This window comes from Esox lucius, chromosome 7, assembly GCF_011004845.1.
Source record: "Esox lucius isolate fEsoLuc1 chromosome 7, fEsoLuc1.pri, whole genome shotgun sequence".
NCBI lineage: Eukaryota > Metazoa > Chordata > Actinopteri > Esociformes > Esocidae > Esox > Esox lucius.
The window spans coordinates 48,137,077-48,156,977 of record NC_047575.1 but is presented as its reverse complement, the minus strand read 5'-3'; the positions used below and the strand labels follow the sequence as shown (position 1 = coordinate 48,156,977).

At 43.4% G+C, this 19,901-nt stretch overlaps 1 long non-coding RNA gene across 1 annotated transcript; it reads right to left on the bottom strand.

Moving 5' to 3' along the window:
• Positions 1-2,668: 2,668 nt before the first annotated feature.
• LOC109615901 lies at positions 2,669-10,051 on the bottom strand. Its single transcript, XR_002196921.2, has 3 exons — positions 9,826-10,051; positions 5,417-5,500; positions 2,669-5,224 (listed from the first exon to the last, which is right to left on the bottom strand). It is a non-coding gene; the product is annotated as an uncharacterized LOC109615901 (long non-coding RNA).
• Between the last annotated feature and the right edge of the window lie 9,850 nt (positions 10,052-19,901).

Sequence of the window (19,901 nt, the reverse complement as noted above, 5' to 3'; positions counted from 1 at the left end):
GGAAGAATGTTGCCTGGTCTGATGAGTCTCGATTTCCGTTGAGACATTCAGATGGTAGTCAGAATTTGGCTTAAACAGAATGAGAACATGGATCCATCATGCCTTGTTACCACTGTGCAGGCTGGTGGTGGTGGTGTAATGGTGTGGGGGATGTTTTCTTGGCACACTTTAGGCCCCTTATTGCCAATTGGGCATTGTTTAAATGCCACAGCCTACCTGAGCATTGTTTCTGACCATGTCCATCCTTTTATGACCACCATGTACCCATCCTCTGATGGCTACTTCCAGCAGGATAATGCACCATGTCACAAAGCTTGAATCTTTTCAAATTGGTTTCTTGAACATGACAATGAGTTCACTGTACTGAAATGGCCCCCACAGTCACCAGATTTCAACCCAATAGAGCATCTTTGGGATGTGGTGGAACGGGAGCTTCGTGCCCTGGATGTGCATCCCACAAATCTCCATCAACTACAAGATGCTATCCTATCAATATGGGCCAACATTTCTAAAGAATGCTTTCAGCACCTTGTTGAATCAATGCCACGCAGAATTAAGGCAGTTCTGAAGGCGAAAGGGGGTCAAACACAGTATTAGTATGGTGTTCCTAATAATCCTTTAGGTGAGTGTATGAGTGTATAAGCTAATGAATGGTTGGCATAACATACTACATCTATGTAGTGAAAATTAAGATGTATATACACACACATAAATACAGGAGTGGGTCTTAAGGATTTTTGGTACTAGCCAGCTGGGCTAGTAGGCCAAAATTTCCACTAGCCCGGGTAAAATGTTATTACCCCTGTTTGTAACTCTATTTAGAGAGTAAAAAACAGGGCTAGTAGTTAAAATGTTTTCTATATACATGTTAAATAAGTCTGTGCACAATATTATATAACCACTTAAAATTAGAGAAGTTTTGCAACTGCAAGTCACCCAAAAATATCGAACCAACTGTAATTAACAAACTAATATATATTATTTAAATAGTGCATACAAAAGTATTCACTCAAACGTAGGCTGCATTTAAGATTATGTAACGTTTACTTAACATTAAATGAACGTTAACGGCAGCTGGTAGGCAAATGAACGTGAGATTACTACTGGTGGTATTAGAATACTATCCAGTTGTAGCTACAGTAACCAAATAGGCGAAGCTTAGCGAGGGTTCCGACTCTATTTCAAGGAGAGTTTGACTCGCCCGATGACTCATGTTGACTCAAGTTAGTCACTGCATTTAAAACTCCCTCAAATAATTCCGCAAACAAATCAAATAAAGTTCACTCGCCTGACTAACTAGTGTTTCTAAAATTAGACTCGCCCGAAATGTCAGCTATACTCCCCTGAGGCGAGCGGACGAGCTTAATTCCCAGCTCTGCGTGTGTATATACAGACCGGGAAAAATTAATAGACCACTGCACCTTTTTCTTTCCTTTCCAAAAAAAGTCGAAAATGAAGGTTTTGAATGAAGAACTGAAGGATTAAAATTAAGAGTTCATCACTCAAAACTTTCCCGTTCAACTTTTCTGGAAAGGAAAGAAAAAGGTGCACTGAAAAAATAAAAACCTTGGATCACACGAAATATTTGACATTAACTCAAAGTAAATAATTTAGTTTAGTTTAACCTAAAAAGTTTAACTCCATGCAACCACTTTTTAAAGGTTGGATCAAATTAATTATTTTAAGGTTGGAACAAACTAATTATTTTAAGTTGGAACAAACTAATTATTTTAAGTTAGAACAAACTATTTAAAGGACTGAGTAAATTAATTATTTAAAAAAAACATTTTAATACATTGATCAATGACTACTCAATACAATTTCCTTTAGAACACATTTATATTTATTGTTCAATAAACTGAAAACATTGAACATCTGTTTCAAATGTATGAAGATAAAGTCTGCTTCAGCTGAACACCAGAGACAAATCCTGGAACTGCTCCTCAGACAGTGAACTGTGGAACTCCTGACACTCTCCATTGGTCTGAAAATCTAAACTCTTACATACAAATCTGTGCATATGCTGCAATCAGTCTCTTGAGTTGTCCAGAACACTCGGCCTACTTTGGCCTTTGAGGCTGGTGGCCATCGAACTTTGGCAGCCACATTTGTAAATGCTGCACTGAAAATGCAGCCTTGTAAGTGCAACCTCTTACAAAAGGATCCAAAGTCTTGGCTGTAGAATAACTAAAAAATTTAACCAGAAATGGAAAATAAAATAAAGCAAGTCTGTGCAATTCAGCTCTGCCTACTCTGTGCTGTACAGCTGGGTGCTTAGTCTATCATCAAAATAATAAACTTGTGTCCGATGACCTGAGGGGACAAGAATGTCCACGCTCCCCTGAAAAAAAACCCTGTGTGAACTAAATCTTTTTTTTTTTTTTTTACAACTACAATTTTGAGGACAGGGCTCTAGAGTGACAACCTGGTATAATATAATTCATGATATTATGTTACAAATACAAAACATTTGGTTTAAATGTGTTACAACGGGCACATCGAAATATTAAAGGCAAAAACATTACCTGGTGAGGCACAGGAGTTAGGACTGTTACACACAAAAGTCATACAACCACTGATTCACTAAATGCTGACCTTAAACATGTATCTTTTGAGAGTAATCAGCCACATCCCGCCAAGTAGTCAGCCAATGGATATGGTTCTGTCAGTTCGTTTGGGCCAAGAAGTTCCACCTCCTTAAGACATTTTCAGTTCATAGGCTCTGTAATGTTCCATGTACCATGCACTCAGCTTTCTGACAATAAAAAGCAGCTAATCCTTGACAACAATCATCTGGATTATTTCAGTAAATTCTGGCAGCCCTGCCAATGAGCCATGTCCAAGGATCATTCAATTTCTGTAGTTAAGTTCACTATACGTTGCATTTTTAGCCAAGCACACACCATCCAAGTCTGGGTACCTCTGTTTAATAGCAAATGCATTGTCCTCTTTCAAAACGTCTATGGGAAGAGTTGAAACATTTGCTACCTCCAGGGGGGACTTGGGAAAGCTGCACATTTAAAGGTGATGTGCCATGAGAAACTGATGTCTTTCTGCTAAGGACAGGAGCACATTTTTGAAGCACGTTGTATGGCGCATAACTCTTTTGAAGAAGCTGTGCTTCGCTTTGAAACGCATGGTCCATAGTGCAACTAATGGTCCAAACTCAGAGATTAACTGAGGATAATGCTCCAGGAAATGGTGTTTAGGCAGAAGATTTGTTTCCGGGAAAAGCTCTTTAAATTTAACTCTGTGCTCAGAGATCTTAAAGTTCAAATATCCAATTGATTCTTTAGTTTGAACAGGAGAAACAACAAGTTCCACAATGTCCTTTAAGTCAGCAGGGAGATGCCAGGCTGGTTCATCAGTAGGAACTTTCTGTCCAATCTCATTAAACTCCAGTTTTCATGTGCGTTTCCACCAATTGTTCTCCTGGGCGATAGGTCAGTGGAACAGGACGGGGCGATTTGTTTATCAGTCCATTTAAAGGGAAAATCTTCTATTGCCTTGTTCAAGGTGGCCAAAGTAAAGTACTTATTTGGAAATTAATACAGTCAGACAGAGAGCTATTTCAACAGGAACTATTCCCTCAAATAAATCACGGGCAATGTCTGGAGGAAAACCAGCAGTAACAATGAAATGGGAAAGTATTTCTGACAAACATTTCCTCGTAACACCATAACAGCTGACCAAAGAATTTTCCTCAAGGGTTTTAAGATGACTTGTGTGAATCTCTTCAGTTCTCTGCGAGAAACCTCCAGCTCCAACTTCCTTTGTCTGACCTATCTGCAGTACAAAATCTGCAAACATATCTGCCAGAAAAACTTTCTACAAAACCAGCAATACTGTGCGCTCCAAGGTTAATCGGCAACAACACACTGCACTGTGCCCTTCAAAGTTTTCCCCAACTTATTCACAAAAACCCCATGTTGTTCTAATGTCATGAGATCACTAGTCAAAGGCTCTAAAACTTTGTCATAACCATAAACCTTGACATCATTGCTTTTGATCAATGCAGCCAAATTGATAGAGGACAACAAGGACTGAAAACCAGGTGGCAGATTGCCTAAAATCCAATAAAAGGCACATTTTGTGTTTTTTACATAATGTACCTAGGGGATTGCATATTTCAAAATAGTCAACATAAAAATCAAAGAAATTGCACACTCTTTTGAGAGAATAGCATTTCTTTTAAAGAGAAGTCCATCCCAAAAGGATCTGTATACCTGCCTATCACTATCCCCTGGTTTATATTTTTCTTTCAAATTTGTAGCCTTATTTAGTATAGGTTCACAATTTAGAAGTTGCTGCAAGGATTTTAGTAAAGGCACATACTGAAAAGACTTTCCATTCTTTCGGTCTAACACTGAAGTTTTTTCTATAGTATGTCTTCCGTTTCCAAATGGTTGACAGTGGACCATGGTTTCCTATTGCAGCTTGAATGGGATTTGAAGTGCAAAGTACAGTGGCCAACTCTTTCACAACTGATTAGTCAATCTGGTAATTGTGATCTTTTAAGAAGTGGATTATAGTTTTTTGGGTGGCTGGCACAGAGACAGTATCAATTAAATATTGCAACTCTTCAAGCAGTTCATTCACAGCTGCACTTGGCACCAGAAACGCATTTTCTAACTTAAGTAAGACTGAGGCTAATTTTAGTTCAATAACAGATTTGTCAAATCCGTTGTTTCTTCATCAGGAATTTCTTCAGATAGTAAATCATCATCTGACAGCTCGGTATTGCCTCTCACAAATGATTCTACAACAGCAGGACTCTCAACAAGGCCATCAACAATTCCAGGCTTTAAATCATTAATTGTATGGGGGGTATGTTTTCTCCATTTGTGAGTATTGAAAGCTCCATATAGATTGGTTTTGTATGAGCAATCAGCAAACATACAACTGACAGATTCATGATTTCAAATGTTTCCCAATGTGTTGAAAATAGTCAGTCTCAGTAGAAATTAGATTGTTGTCACAAATGTGGCACTTAAAGAATTGTGAACAGCTTCCTTTTTGTGAGGATTGTTGAGCAGGATGGTATTTGCTTAGATGGGTCAGTAGAGCTTTCCATGTCTTGCAGGTGCATGGGCAGTTCTCACAAGTACAGGGGTTAGCACGGCCCCGTCCATAATGCCCATGATCAAGTTTATAGTGTTTCAGAAGTTCAGATATTCTTGAATATGAATTGTCACAGTCTTTACATTTCCACATGTACGGATAACTGAAGAAACATGGGATAGAAAAGATACCTTTAGTCAACTGAGCAGACCACAAGTATTTTTAAATGTACATTTAGTTTTACTTAATAGATCTGGTAGACAACTTCCCAGATGAGGGAAAATTCTATACTTTCCCCAGCCCACTGATGCCTAATTATTAAAAATGCCCTCATGACATTGTAAATAGAACTTACCACAAGCAATGATCACTGGCATATTATTATTGAGCTTCACAATAAGTTGCACAGCAGGAACAAAACAGATTGGTAGCTGCTTCCCTGAAGTTGAAAGGGAAAACATGATTTAGTTTTATCTGTTAGCCATCAAAGTGTGTTAGCAACTAACATCATGCAGAAATTAAGAATACCAACATTTAACATAAATTGCATTGCATTGCATTGCATCATCTTCCGCTTATCCGGGGCCGGGACGCGGGGGCAGCAGTCTAAGCAGGGATGCCCAGACTTCCCTCTCCCCAGACACTTCCTCCAGCTCTTCCGGGGGGACACCGAGGCGTTCCCAGGCCAGCCGGGAGACATAGTCCCTCCAGCGTGTCCTAGGTCTTCCCCGGGGTCTCTTCCCGGTGGGACGGGACCGGAACACCTTCCCAGGAAGGCGTTCCGGAGGCATCCGAAACAGATGCCCAAGCCACCTCAGCTGACCCCTCTCGATGTGGAGGAGCAGCGGCTCTACTCTGAGCTCCTCCCGGGTGACCGAGCTTCTCACCCTATCTCTAAGGGATCGCCCAGCCACCCTGCGGAGAAAGCTCATTTCGGCCGCCTGTATCCGGGATCTTGTCCTTTCGGTCATGACCCAAAGCTCATGACCATAGGTGAGAGTAGGAACGTAGATTGACCGGTAAATCGAGAGCTTCGCCTTGCGGCTCAGCTCTTTCTTCACCACGACAGACCGATACATCGACCGCATTACTGCAGAAGCTGCACCGATCCGTCTGTCAATCTCCCGTTCCATCCTTCCCTCACTCGTGAACAGGACCCCTAGATACTTAAACTCCTCCACTTGAGGCAGGCACTCTCCACCAACCTGAAGTGGGCAAGCCACCCTTTTCCGACTGAGGACCATGGCCTCGGATTTGGAGGTACTGATTTTCATCCCCACCGCTTCACACTCGGCTGCAAACCGTCCAAATGCATGCTGAAGGTCCTGGCTTGAAGGGGCCAACACGACAACATCATCCGCAAAGAGCAGAGACGAAATCGTGTGGTCCCCAAACCTGACACCCTCCGGCCCCTGGCTGCGCCTAGAAATTCTGTCCATAAAAATTACGAACAGAACCGGTGACAAAGGGCAGCCCTGCCGGAGTCCAACATGCACAGGGAACAAGTCTGACTTACTGCCGGCAATGCGGACCAAGCTCCTGCTTCGGTCGTACAGGGACCTGACAGCCCTTAGCAAAGGACCCAGGACCCCATATTCCCGAAGCACTCTCCACAGGATGCCGCGAGGGACACAGTCGAATGCCTTCTCCAAATCCACAAAACACATGTGGACTGGTTGGGCAAACTCCCATGAACCCTCCATCACCCTGTAGAGGGTATAGAGCTGGTCCAGTGTTCCACGGCCTGGACGAAAACCACACTGTTCCTCCTGAATCCGAGGTTCTACTATCGGCCGTATTCTCCTCTCCAGAACCCTGGCATAGACTTTCCCGGGGAGGCTGAGAAGTGTGATCCCCCTATAGTTGGAACACACCCTCCGGTCCCCCTTCTTATAAAGAGGGACCACCACCCCGGTCTGCCATCCCAGAGGCACTGTCCCCGACTGCCACGCGATGTTGCACAGGCGTGTCAGCCAAGACAGCCCCACAACATCCAGAGACTTGAGGTACTCAGGGCGGATCTCATCCACCCCCGGTGCCTTGCCACCGAGGAGTTTTTTAACCACCTCGGTGACTACAGCCCGGGTGATGGACGAGTCCACCTCTGAGCCTTCATCCTCTGCTTCCTCAATGGAAGACGTGACGGCGGGATTGAGGAGATCCTCGAAGTACTCCTTCCACCGCCCGACGACATCCCCAGTTGAGGTCAACAGCTGCCCACCTCTACTGTAAACAGCGTTGGTAGGGCACTGTTTCCCTCTCCTGAGGCGCCGGATGGTTTGCCAGAATCTCTTCGAGGCCAGCCGATAGTCCTTCTCCATGGCCTCACCGAACTCCTCCCAGGCCCGAGTTTTTGCCTCCACAACCACCCGGGCTGCAGTCCGCTTGGCCTGTCGGTACCCGTCAGCTGCCTCTGGAGTCCCACAAGCCAACCAGGCCTGATAGGACTCCTTCTTCAGCTTGACAGCATCCCTTACTTCCAGTGTCCACCACCGGGTTCGGGGATTGCCGCCTCGACAGGCACCGGAGACCTTACGGCCACAGCTCCGATCGGCCGCTTCAACAATGGCGGTGGAGAACATGGTCCACTCGGACTCAATATCTCCAACCTCCCTCGGGATCCAGTCAAAGCTCTGCCGGAGGTGGGAGTTAAAGATCTCTCTGACAGGAGACTCGGCCAGACGTTCCCAGCAGACCCTTACAGTACGCTTGGGCCTGCCGAGTCTGTCCAGCTTCCTCCCCCGCCATCGGATCCAACTCACAACCAGGTGGTGATCCGTTGACAGCTCCGCCCCTCTCTTCACCCGAGTGTCCAAGACATGTGGCCGCAAGTCAGATGAAACGACAACAAAGTCGATCATCGACCTGCGGCCTAGGGTGTCCTGGTGCCACGTGCACTGATGGACACCCTTATGCTTGAACATGGTGTTCGTTATGGACAAACTGTGACTAGCACAGAAGTCCAATAACTGAACACCGCTCGGGTTCAGATCAGGGGGGCCGTTCCTCCCAATCACGCCCCTCCAGGTGTCACTGTCGTTGCCCACGTGGGCGTTGAAGTCCCCCAGTAGAACGATAGAGTCCCCAGTCGGAGCACTTTCCAGCACCCCTCCCAGAGACTCCAAGAAGGTCGGGTACTCTGCACTGCCGTTCGGCCCGTAGGCACAAACAACAGTGAGAGACCTATCCCCGACCCGTAGGCGCAGGGAAACGACCCTCTCGTTCACCGGGGTAAACTCCAACACATGGCGGCAGAGCTGGGGAGCTATAAGCAAACCCACACCAGCCCGCCGCCTCTCACCATTGGCAACTCCAGAGTGGTGAAGAGTCCATCCTCTCTCAAGGAGTGTGGTTCCAGAGCCCAAGCCGTGCGTAGAGGTGATCCCGACTACCTCTAGTCGGAACCTCTCAACCTCACGCACCATCTCAGGCTCCTTCCCCGCCAGCGAGGTGACATTCCACGTCCCTAGAGCTAGTTTCCGTGTCCGGGGATCGGGTTGTCTAGGCCCCCGCCTTCGACTGCCGCCCGATCCTCTCTGCACCGGCCCCTTATGGTGCCTCCTGTGGGTGGTGAGCCCACGGGAGGGCGGCCCCATGTCGCTCGTTCGGGCTTGGCCCGGCCGGGCCCCATGGGGAAAGGCCCGGCCACCAGGCGCTCGCAAACGAGCCCCAACCCCGGGCCTGGCTCCAGGGTGGGGCCCCGGCTGCGCCATGCCGGGCGACGTCACAGGACACACAATTTTCTTCTTCATTAAGGGGTTTTTGAACCGCTCTTAGTCTGACCCATCGCCTAGGACCTGTTTGCCTTGGGAGACCCTACCAGGGGCATATAGCCCCAGACAACATAGCTCCTAGGGTCACTCGGGTACTCAAACCCCTCCACCACGTTAAGGTGGCAGTTCAAGGAGAGGTTAACATAAATAGATATAGTTTAATGATTTTAGGAAAGCTGGCTAATATTTTGGTACATTTCTTCCACATGTAAATGCTGTTAACAGTGTGGCAAACTAACATTACCATTTAGAATTAGCTTGGTCTTGTAATATTATGGCTGATATACTGAACACAAGGAAATTAGGAGTGTGAATAAAAGATCACATATGCCCTTATGCTATTGACAGCAGTTTGCAGCTTGAACCTGGGGATTAACTACCACATGTCAAGTGTCAAAAACGCAACAAACAAAATAGGCTAACTTTGGAGCGTTATTTACCCCCCTTCCTGACAAGCTAGCATGTCATGGTTGGTACTTATTGATGCCTAATGTCGTTAAGTTTCATATTATACTGAGATCTTCACTAGCTTTAAAACAGAGCCCGCAGAACTCTTAAAGACAGTAAAGTCGGTAAAAAAAAACATTTTCTAGGCTCTTCGCGTCACTGTTAACTATTAAAAACACTCCGCAGAGCAAATGCATTTGAATTCACGAACATAACATTAGCTGTAACGTTAACTTACTTACACGTGGTAACTTTAGCTAACGTCAATGCACCCACAAAATGCATTTAAAAATGATAGTTTGAATTTATTAGCTAGTTAGCTAGCGAACCGTAATAGCATTACTAACCCACGACCAGACGGCGGCTTACTTAACATAACGTTAACGTTATAGTTTGAATGAAGAATGCTAACGTTAGTGCTAGCTTATAATTAACATGCTATCAAGCGTGATTGCTGAAATTACGGCCAGAGTCAGTCAGGACAGTCAGGTATATTTTGAAATAAAACGTTAACGGTAGACAAAGTGTATTGTTTTTATCTTACCAGTATGATGTTGCTCGTATACTTCTGTGTCGCAGCCTGGCCGATGGGGTCTGTTGGACGCTCAACAGATTATTCTGTGACAGATTATTATTATTTTTTACTCCTTTATTTAGATGTAAACAGGTCAGAGAGCGGGATCTCAAACTCAACAATGCGCATGTGCAAATCATGCTTAATCTAATAAAAATGCTCTGATCAAATGAATAAATCAGTTTAATGTCCCGCTGCCAATTTATTTTGTATCCATTAAAAAATTTGATTCAACCATAAACATAAACTAGAACGTTTACTATAAATTAAAAAACTAATAATTTTAAGCTATTTCTATGAGAAAACACACATAAAACGAACAACAGCAATGTTAGACTTTTTTCAGTGTGCATTGGTTTCTAAATTCTTTCCGGACCTGTATATATACAGCGAAAATATAGCTAAATATAAAGTAATAATATACATAACACTGTACATGCAACACTGTGTGCCTACATAACATCTGTATTAAGACCAAAACTGGACGTCTAACAGTGTCAAAGTATGGCCTCACCAAATATTATTTAACCTTTCATTAGTAAGATGGCTTCCAGAGATGCAAACTCCACATGTGTTTTGTGGATTTGGAGAAGGCATTCGACTGTGTCCCTTGCGGCATCCTGTGGAGAGTGCTTCGGCAATATGGGGTCCTGGGTCCTTTGCTAAGGGCTGTCAGGTCCCTGTACGACCGAAGCAGGAGCTTGGTCCGCATTGCCGGCAGTAAGTCAGACTTGTTCCCAGTTCATGTTGGACTCCGGCAGGGCTGCCCTTTGTCGCCGGTTCTGTTCGTAATTTTTATGGACAGAATTTCTAGGCGCAGCCAGGGGCCGGAGGGTGTCAGGTTTGGGGACCACACGATTTCGTCTCTGCTCTTTGCGGATGATGTTGTCGTGTTGGCCATGATGATGATGCTTCCAGAGATGCTAGATTTGTTCGGGGCCTTTTTGACGTTGAATTGATGTTCTCAAACTTCGAACTAGGCCTACACCAGTGGCGTCGTTAGCCCTGTGCGGGTGGGGCTATAGCCCCTGATCTATTGATCTATAATTCAGATCGCGCATCATGACTATGCAGGCCGCTAGCGTGTACATCGAAATCATCCGCATGTACATTCAAAACCCTGTGCTGTCTGTCCAGGACGCCTCTGGCCTTCACTGTAAAAAAAAAAAAACTGTCATGGCTTTTTAACAAATAAGTATTTAGTGATAAGAAGGCTACCAGTTGAAAATGTATTGTCAGAGTCTGAACATGGAGATTAGTGACAGTTCTTTTTTTGTTCGTCTTTACTCCCTAGTGATCTTTCCCCGAATCAACATTGGGAAAAGCTTTTGAACTTATTAGATGTTTGTCAAGGCTGCTCTACCTCACCACAAACAGGACGCTCTGAAGTTTATTCATCCCAGGCTGTATGCCCAAGACAAACAGTCAAGTTCCAGTGTTGTAGAATTTATGCGGAGTCAAGGTACACGAAAATCTAACTTTTCGTTTAGCAGAGTCCAAAATTTCCCAAAACGTTGTAGTTCATGTGAATTAGGTAATAGAGTTGTAATAATGCATGTCATTTTAAAATGTACTACAGATAATGAATTTGGAAAAAAAGAAGAGGTTTACCTTTCAGAATAGAGATAATGGAACACAGCACACTCGTTTTTGGATCTCTAACTCATATGGATAGTGAGCTATTAAAAAACAGTTTTTTGGAAAGATAAGTTCCTGTAAATTAACCAAAGTATGAAATGGCAAATCTAAGGGTCGTACCCTTGACAAGGACAGTCAGTGAACAAAATGCAAGTGGGTCTAGAGGTACATGTAATCTGGATTCGAAGCTATTAAAAAAAGTTAATGTTATTTAGGTAATAGAGTTGTTACAATGCATGTATTTTTCAAATAAAATCAAAATAATGAATTTGGAAAAAAGAAGAGGTGTACATTTCCGAAGAGAGGTGATGGAACACCTAACTCATATGGACAGTGAGCTATTAAAAAATAGTGGTTTCGAAATATAAATTAGTGTAAATTCACCGAATTCTAAAATGGCTAAACTAAGAGGTATACTCTTGACAAGGAAGGTCAGTGAACAAAATGCGAATGGTTTTAGAAGTCCATGTCATCTGGATTAGAAATTATTAAATATAGTTCATGTAAATTAGGTATTGAGTTGTAATAAAAAAATTGTAGTTAGTACATTTTATACAGAGAATTTATAGTAAAGTTAAGGGAACACACCACATGTGTTTGTAGATTTGTAGCTCATATGGATAGTGATTAGAGAAGGACAAACGCTACTAAAATTAACAAAATTGAAAATGGCCAATCTACAGACTGTACTCTAGTGAAGGAAGGTCAGTGACCAATATAAATGTGATTTCAAAGGTACATGTGTTCTTGATAGGAACTTTTTAAAAAGGTTATATAAAATGTATCTATATTTGGTAATAGAGTTGTATTGATACATTTATTTTAATATAAAATACAGAATTTACTTTGAATTTATTTATTTGAATATAGGTGAACCTTTTGAGAGGATAGGTATAGGAACACACCACACTGGTTTGTAGATCTCCATCTCATATGGATAAAGAGCTATTAAAAAGCTATTGCATAGTTGGATGTACATTTGTTTTAGAGGTAAATGTCACCTGGATAGGAACTTATTGTAAAGCGCATCTACATGTTAGAGTTGTATTAAGGTAAACATTTTTACAAAAAGGAAGACAAAAATAATGGGGGAAATGAGAGGTGTAACTTTGTAAGGACAGATAATGGAACATCTGCACATCTCTAGCTGGTATGTGTTTTGAGCTATTAGAAAATGCACTTTAGAATGAGAAAAAGAGCAGAAGGAAAAAAAAGCTATTTATAATGGGGGAATTGGGACAAGGAATGATTTGGAGAGAAAAAAATGGAAGCAGGCACAATAAAGTAAATGTTGAAATAATGATTTCTGCCGAATGCACTTTTAAGATGGTCCCTTAGCCTTTTCCGCGTACTATCCCTCATTTGAAAAGAACGTAAAATCGTTTTTTGAAAACGGAACGAAACAGACAAACCAAAGGGTGTACCTTGATCTCTACCTTCACCTAATTCAATATATATCGCTGTCTTTGTAGGACGTTTTTGGGGAGCGCTATTAACAAGCAAACTCTGAATATCGAACATAAAACCAAATTTACCCCAGTAAGAAAATATTGAGTAGAATGTCAGTGCAATTGATAGTTGCTCAGGGAAACACCCAAAAACTAAACATTTTGATAAATGCCCTATGTATTTTGACAATATGCAGGCATAGTTGAGTGGTTGGTATTCCACAAAAAAGGTGCTGTTGGAGAAAAATCACCTGTTCATTCGAAAGAGTCTGTTTACAGGGTGTCCGCGGGTCCGTAAAGTCTTAAGTCTTAAATAAGTTAATCTAAATAAAAGGCTTTACATTTTTAAATTGTCTTATTTCGTCTTTTTAAAGGTCATAAAAAGTATTTATTAAGTTCTGTTAGCATTGTGAAGGGGTGATCCAAAAAATAATGTGTAGTTCGTGAACGCATTTTATCTCTGGTCGCAGAGAGGAGTACGACTTCAACAAGACATTTGTGACGGTTGGTTGCTTTTCTCACAACACTGTTATTTGTGAGGCAGCTACTACCAAGCTAGGTAATTTAGCTACATAGTTGAGACTGGCTGTTAACTTTCCAACACCTACCATTAGGGATGGGAAACCAAGGCTTTCTGAAACATTGAGGCTCATAAAAAAAAAGTATAATTGCTCGGAGCTTTCCAACACAGTGCACAGCAGGGACATCTGCTGTCCAAATGTGATATGACGTGATTTTTTTAGACGTTTTGTATTTAACCCGGAGCGGTACATATTTTTGTTGGGTTCGCAGCCACCAGCCCTTTCCTCTGTCGTTATTGGTGCATTCGAAGTAATGGTAAGGATGAATAAATAATGAAGACCAATGAAAAGTAAATGGTCGTATTTAAAATGGTATTTACCCACAACTGGAAGAATCGAACCCGTGACCATGTGTTTACTAGTCTGGAATAATACGGCTACACCACAATATTAGATGTGCTGTCTTGGTATTTGGTAATTTGTTCCCTGTGGGCTACTGCGTTCTGGTTTGAAAAAAGAACTTCAAACCAGAACGCAATACCTCCAAAAGTTTACCGGCACAAATTGAGTATAAACGATTGAGCCTATTATCAGTCAGTTGGTAGCAGGTTGGGGGGCTGGTGACGTCATCGCCTACAATTAAATGTCTGATATTAAAAACACCGATACAACTCAAACAAAACCTTTAACGGCACAAGCAAAGCGCAAACAAACAACACTGTTTTTCGTAAAATTTTGAGCATCTTTGGGGCTGAGTGACCTCAGAATATTCTTTTAATATAAAAAAAATGATGGCAGCACAAAGCGAAATTGTTAATTGCACATACGATTAAGCCTATTTTGTCGAAGTTTTGCATTGGTCAACTCCACCCAGGTTCTGGTTGGTTGGACCACAGACGATGGTCCGCTGCCAGTAATGGAATGTTAGTAGCTCCAACAAGGGTGGGAACGTCAGTGCAATTGGTGTCTTTATGTATTTTTTTTTGCATGTGGTGCTGTTGTGAAATTGGTCTTTAATTTAATTTGAAATGGCATTAAAACAGTCTTACGTTTAACTTGCTGAAACCTGCAGAGGCCCTGGTTTAGTATTTACCAAGGTTTATTAGAGCTGCAGCTCGGGGGAATACATCATATTGTTGCTGCTTGTGGGGTTGTTTATCCTTGGGCCCAGTTATGTGCAGAGCACATTGATTATGACCAAATCCTGTAATTAAGCAGTAAGGCAAGGGTGGTATGGTATGCCTAAGAGCTGTTATTAGGCACGTCACGTTGCAGAGTTCTGCAGACAGTTCTCAACAGTAACATAAAATCTTTCAAACAATTCTAAAATGCTTGTTACATTAGTGCTTGCATAGTAGAATGTATGTACTGGTTCTTAGACAATTGTCAACAATAGCTTAAAAAGCTTCCTTTACTTCCTGCATTGTTTAACAGAGGTGTAAAAAGTACAAAGTAAAAGTACTCAACTGGGTTTGGCTGTGTTCACCACTTTTGGGAATTATCTAATTAAGATCTAAATAACCAGGTAAAGGGAGTTCAAAACTAACTAGTGATCAATTAAATAAAAAGGAAGAGTGTAAAATATCAATTAAGGACACTGGTGAGTTATGAACTCTGTTTACATGGTCATTAACCCTTCTTTAGGAACTTCCCAAAACTGGTGAACACAGCCGAGTACTTCTACTTTGTACTTTTTACACCCCTGTTGTTTAATCATTTCTAATCTTGAATGAATGATAATTGAATTACAGGATTCCATCCCTTCAGAGTTTATGTATCTACAATCATTGACCACAAGGTGCCGCTAATCAGCCAAATGTTTCCTTTACTGTATTGAGAAACCCTTGATTATAATGCTATATGATAAGCATCTTAATTAAGTTCTCTTTCCAATTCTCAATATAATTGTTTGGAATAAACTCAGAAACTATTCCATTTGTGCTGTATTTTGACTTTGTAAGGTGAACCTCAGTCGGAAAAGGGTGGCTTGCCCACTTCAGGTTGGTGGAGAGTGCCTGCCTCAAGTGGAGGAGTTTAAGTATCTAGGGGTCCTGTTCACGAGTGAGGGAAGGATGGAACGGGAGATTGACAGACGGATCGGTGCAGCTTCTGCAGTAATGCGGTCGATGTATCGGTCTGTCGTGGTGAAGAAAGAGCTGAGCCGCAAGGCGAAGCTCTCGATTTACCGGTCAATCTACGTTCCTACTCTCACCTATGGTCATGAGCTTTGGGTCATGACCGAAAGGACAAGATCCCGGATACAGGCGGCCGAAATGAGCTTTCTCCGCAGGGTGGCTGGGCGATCCCTTAGAGATAGGGTGAGAAGCTCGGTCACCCGGGAGGAGCTCAGAGTAGAGCCGCTGCTCCTCCACATCGAGAGGGGTCAGCTGAGGTGGCTTGGGCATCTGTTTCAGATGCCTCCGCAACGCCTTCCTGGGAAGGTGTTCCGGTCCCGTCCCACCGGGAAGAGACCCCGGGGAAGACCTAGGACACGCTGGAGGGACTATGTCTCCCGGCTGGCCTGGGAACGCCTCGGTGTCCCCCCGGAAGAGCTGGAGGAAGTGTCTGGGGAGAGGGAAGTCTGGGCATCCCTGCTTAGACTGCTGCCCCCGCGACCCGGCCCCGGATAAGCGGAAGATGATGCGATGCGATGAAGGTGAACCAATAGTATTCCACTTTAGAAACCATGGGGCTGTGTTCAGGATAAGTGCCCTTAAGGGAATGCAGGACCATTTGGGGTCCAGTCCCAGTTTAATTTAACTTCAGTTACCGAAAACATTTTAAAATGTACCTTTCAGACAGGGAGGCAATGAAACTGCTGATGTTTCATGCTAGTCATTCTCTCTGGAGGTGTCGTGGACTGACAGCCTGCAAACCCCCACCCCCCCCTACAGCAGCACACATGTAGTCCAAGCAATCCTGCCCCCCAACCATCTACATGACTTGTATATGTACAGTATGATTACATTCCTCTCCTGCCTGTCTGTTTACACTGATCAGCCATAACATTCTGACCACTGACAGGTGAAGTGAATAACTCTGATAATCTCGGCAGCAAGTGAACATTCTGTCCTCAAAGTTGATGTGTTAGAAGCAGGAAAGATTATCTGAGCGACTTTGACAAGGGCCAAATTGTGATGGCTAGACGACTGGGTCAGAGCATCTCCAAAACTGCAGCCCTTGTGGGGTGTTCCCGGTCTGCAGGGGTCAGTACCTATCAAAAGTGGTCCAAGGAAGGAAAAGCAGTGAACAGGGTCTCAAGGCTCACTGATGCATGTGGGGAGTAAAGGCTGGCCCGTGTGGTCCGATCCAAAAGACAATTGCTGAAAAAGTTAATGCTGGTACTGATAGAAAGGTGTCAGAACACACAGGGCATCGCAGTTTGTTGCGTATGGGGCTGCGTAGCCGTAGACCAGTAAGGGTGCCCATGCTGACCCCTGTCCACTGCAGAAAGAGACTACAATGGGTACGTGATCATCAGAACTGGACCATGGAGCAAAGGAAGAAGGTGGCCTGGTCTGATGAATCACGTTTCTTTTTACATCACGTGGATGGTCGGTGTGTGTGTGTGTCACTTACATGGAGAACACATGACACCAGGATGCACTATGGGAAGGAGGCAAGCCAGTGGAGGCAGTGTGATGCTTTGGACAATGTTCTGCTGGGAACCCTTGGGTCCTGCCATTAATGTGGATGTTACTTTGACATGTGCCACCTACCTGAGCATTGTTGCAGATTATGTGCATCTTTCATGGCAGCGATATTCCCTGATGGCACTGGCCTCTTTCAGCAGGATAATATGCCCTGCCACAAAGCAAAAATGGTTCAGGAATGGTTTGAGGAACACAACAATGAGTTCAAAGTGTTGAACTGGCCTCCAAATCCCCCAGATCTCGGTCCAATTGAGCATCTGGGGGATGTGCTGGACAAACAAGTCTGATCCATGGCTCCATCTCGCAATTTACAGGACTTAAAGGATCTGCTGCTAACATCTTGGTGCCAGATACCACAGCACACCTTCAGAGGTCTAGTGGAGCCCATGCCTTGATGGGTCAGGGCTGTTTTTTGCGGCAAAAGGGGGACCCACACAATATTAGGCAGGGGGTCATAATGTTATGGCTGATCGGTGTATGTTCTGTAATAAAATATTTGAAAGACAAAACATTTTCAAGATTTGCCTACTCTAGGATGATCTAACAACTATTCTGTAAAATAAATGGCAATTTAATTTGTCATAGACAATTCTTTCAGTTTTGGCAAATGCGACAACGCAAGTTGGATTTGCAAAATGGTTGTTAATGTAATAACACCTCCCTCTCACTGTATATAAATGTGATGTGTGGTAGAACTGTTCAATGATAAAAGAACTAACAAACATGCATGACGTAGCAGTCTCACTTTGTACAATAAGACTGACATATTGGATTGGTACCATTGCCATTACTGTTTTCCTTCCTGCGATTCAGGACTAGACTTCCTGCTAGAACAAGCAGCGCCAAAACAACCAGAACATCATTAAATCGTCAGTCTGCTGGGAGTTGCTACAAAAAAGCAGGACCAAACTCACAAATTGGAGATCATGAAATTGGAGAGGAAGACGGGTCCAGTTAAAAACAATAACATCACCTCCCTTGTGGCATGCGAGCATTCCTTGTTTTATCGATCCCTTAGCAGCTCTAACAAGCAGGTCAGGTGCTTTCAAGCTAATCTGAGGTTGGTCGAAGAACATTTCCTGGTTGAGCAAGAAATGACAAGATGTGGAACTGCTTGGTGTTTTTTTTTTTTTGAAGGAGGCATTTCTCAATCTTAGACTCTCCTAACCCTGTTAAGAGTTGCTGTGTAACATGAGTCCATGTCACTTACGTGACTTATTCAAACACATTTTACTTGTGGACTGCAGCTCTAGCTCTTTTATAGGCCCACAGCCAGACACGAATGGTTACGCTGCGGCTGTATAAAATTCAAACATCTCAGGAGAGGCATTAAAGAGTTGAAATAGTTATTGTATGATAAAAAAATAATAATAATCCTCTTAATCTGGCAAAATGTTAGATTCCTGCATGAGTAGCCTTTCGCACAACTTAATCCTGTTGATTGGATTGGAAACTTGAAATGTGTAGTTTGGAAACAGGACGAGGTACAAAACAAAACTTCTGTCGCCGCTGAAGACAACGTATTCCCCGCTTGCCGATGTCACTTGTTGCCAGCTGCCCTGTTGTCAGTACTCTGTGCTGTAAATCCCCTGACGGTGACCTCATGCCAGGAAAACAGGCTGGACCAATCACAGTAGGATTTGAGGGCTTAATGATGCTAATAGTGAAGTTTGTGCGAGCAACTGTGGTCATTTCAGAGGTGTTGGGTGTTTCATTAGTCGGCGTGGGCCACAGGTCCCCTCAGACCTGTCTTAAGTTTCAGGAAAATGTTGGTCTGTATTCCCTGCATATCTGACTACCTCTGACTGAAACCTACATGCCAAGTTCAAATTTAGAGTCCTAAATACTCTGTTTAAATGTAGTTCACTACATTGTAGGGTCCGTAGATAAATTAGTGTCCACTGTGTATGGATTAGGGAATAATCTGGGACAGAGTCCTTGAGAACCCCCGGTTCTGTACAGAGAGAAACAAAGCAACAGTGGTCTCAATATCTTGTCATTTTGTGGGCAAATTACTTCCAATAAAAGTTTGTTCAGCAAGTGGCCCTTCAGAGAGTTCTTCCAACTGAGGACAGACCTGGAACCTGGTAGGTTTGGCTCAGCCTACACTAAATTGCTCTGTGGGTAGTTTTTAATGGGATTATAATGACAGTTATGGTTTACAAGAATTGATGTTTGTGACTTTTATGGGGTGTGAGGGAAGGGGCGGGCCTAGTCCGAGTCATAAAGGCAGGAGGAATGTTAATTGGTGGAGAGCTGGGGCCCCCAGTAGTCCTCTTTGTTCAGGAACCTCAGAACTCTCACACTGGGCTTCTGTTGTGGCCGTTAAAGGCCAGCGAACTGATTTAAAATCTGTGACTTTCTTTACGTCGCCTTTCACCCTCCCTCTTGGGCAGAAAACTAAAGAGTCCTCTGCGTTGTTCATTTCCTCCAACACGGCTAATCAGGTGGTGTTGGTGGTGGAGGCTCCCTCTGTCCCCCCCCCACTAGTTTTTGATCACTGGCTGTTGAGTCATTTTATCGCAGGTTTCGCGATATCTTACCACACTGAGGTGATATCTTACCACACTGAGGTGATATCTTACCACACTGAGGTGTTATCTTACCACACTGAGGTGATATCTTACCAAACTGAGGCGATATCTTACTACACTGAGGTGATATCTTACTACACTGAGGTGATATCTTACCACACTGAGGCGATATCTTACTACACTGAGGTGATATCTTACCACACTGAGGCGATATCTTACTACACTGAGGTGATATCTTACCACACTGAGGTG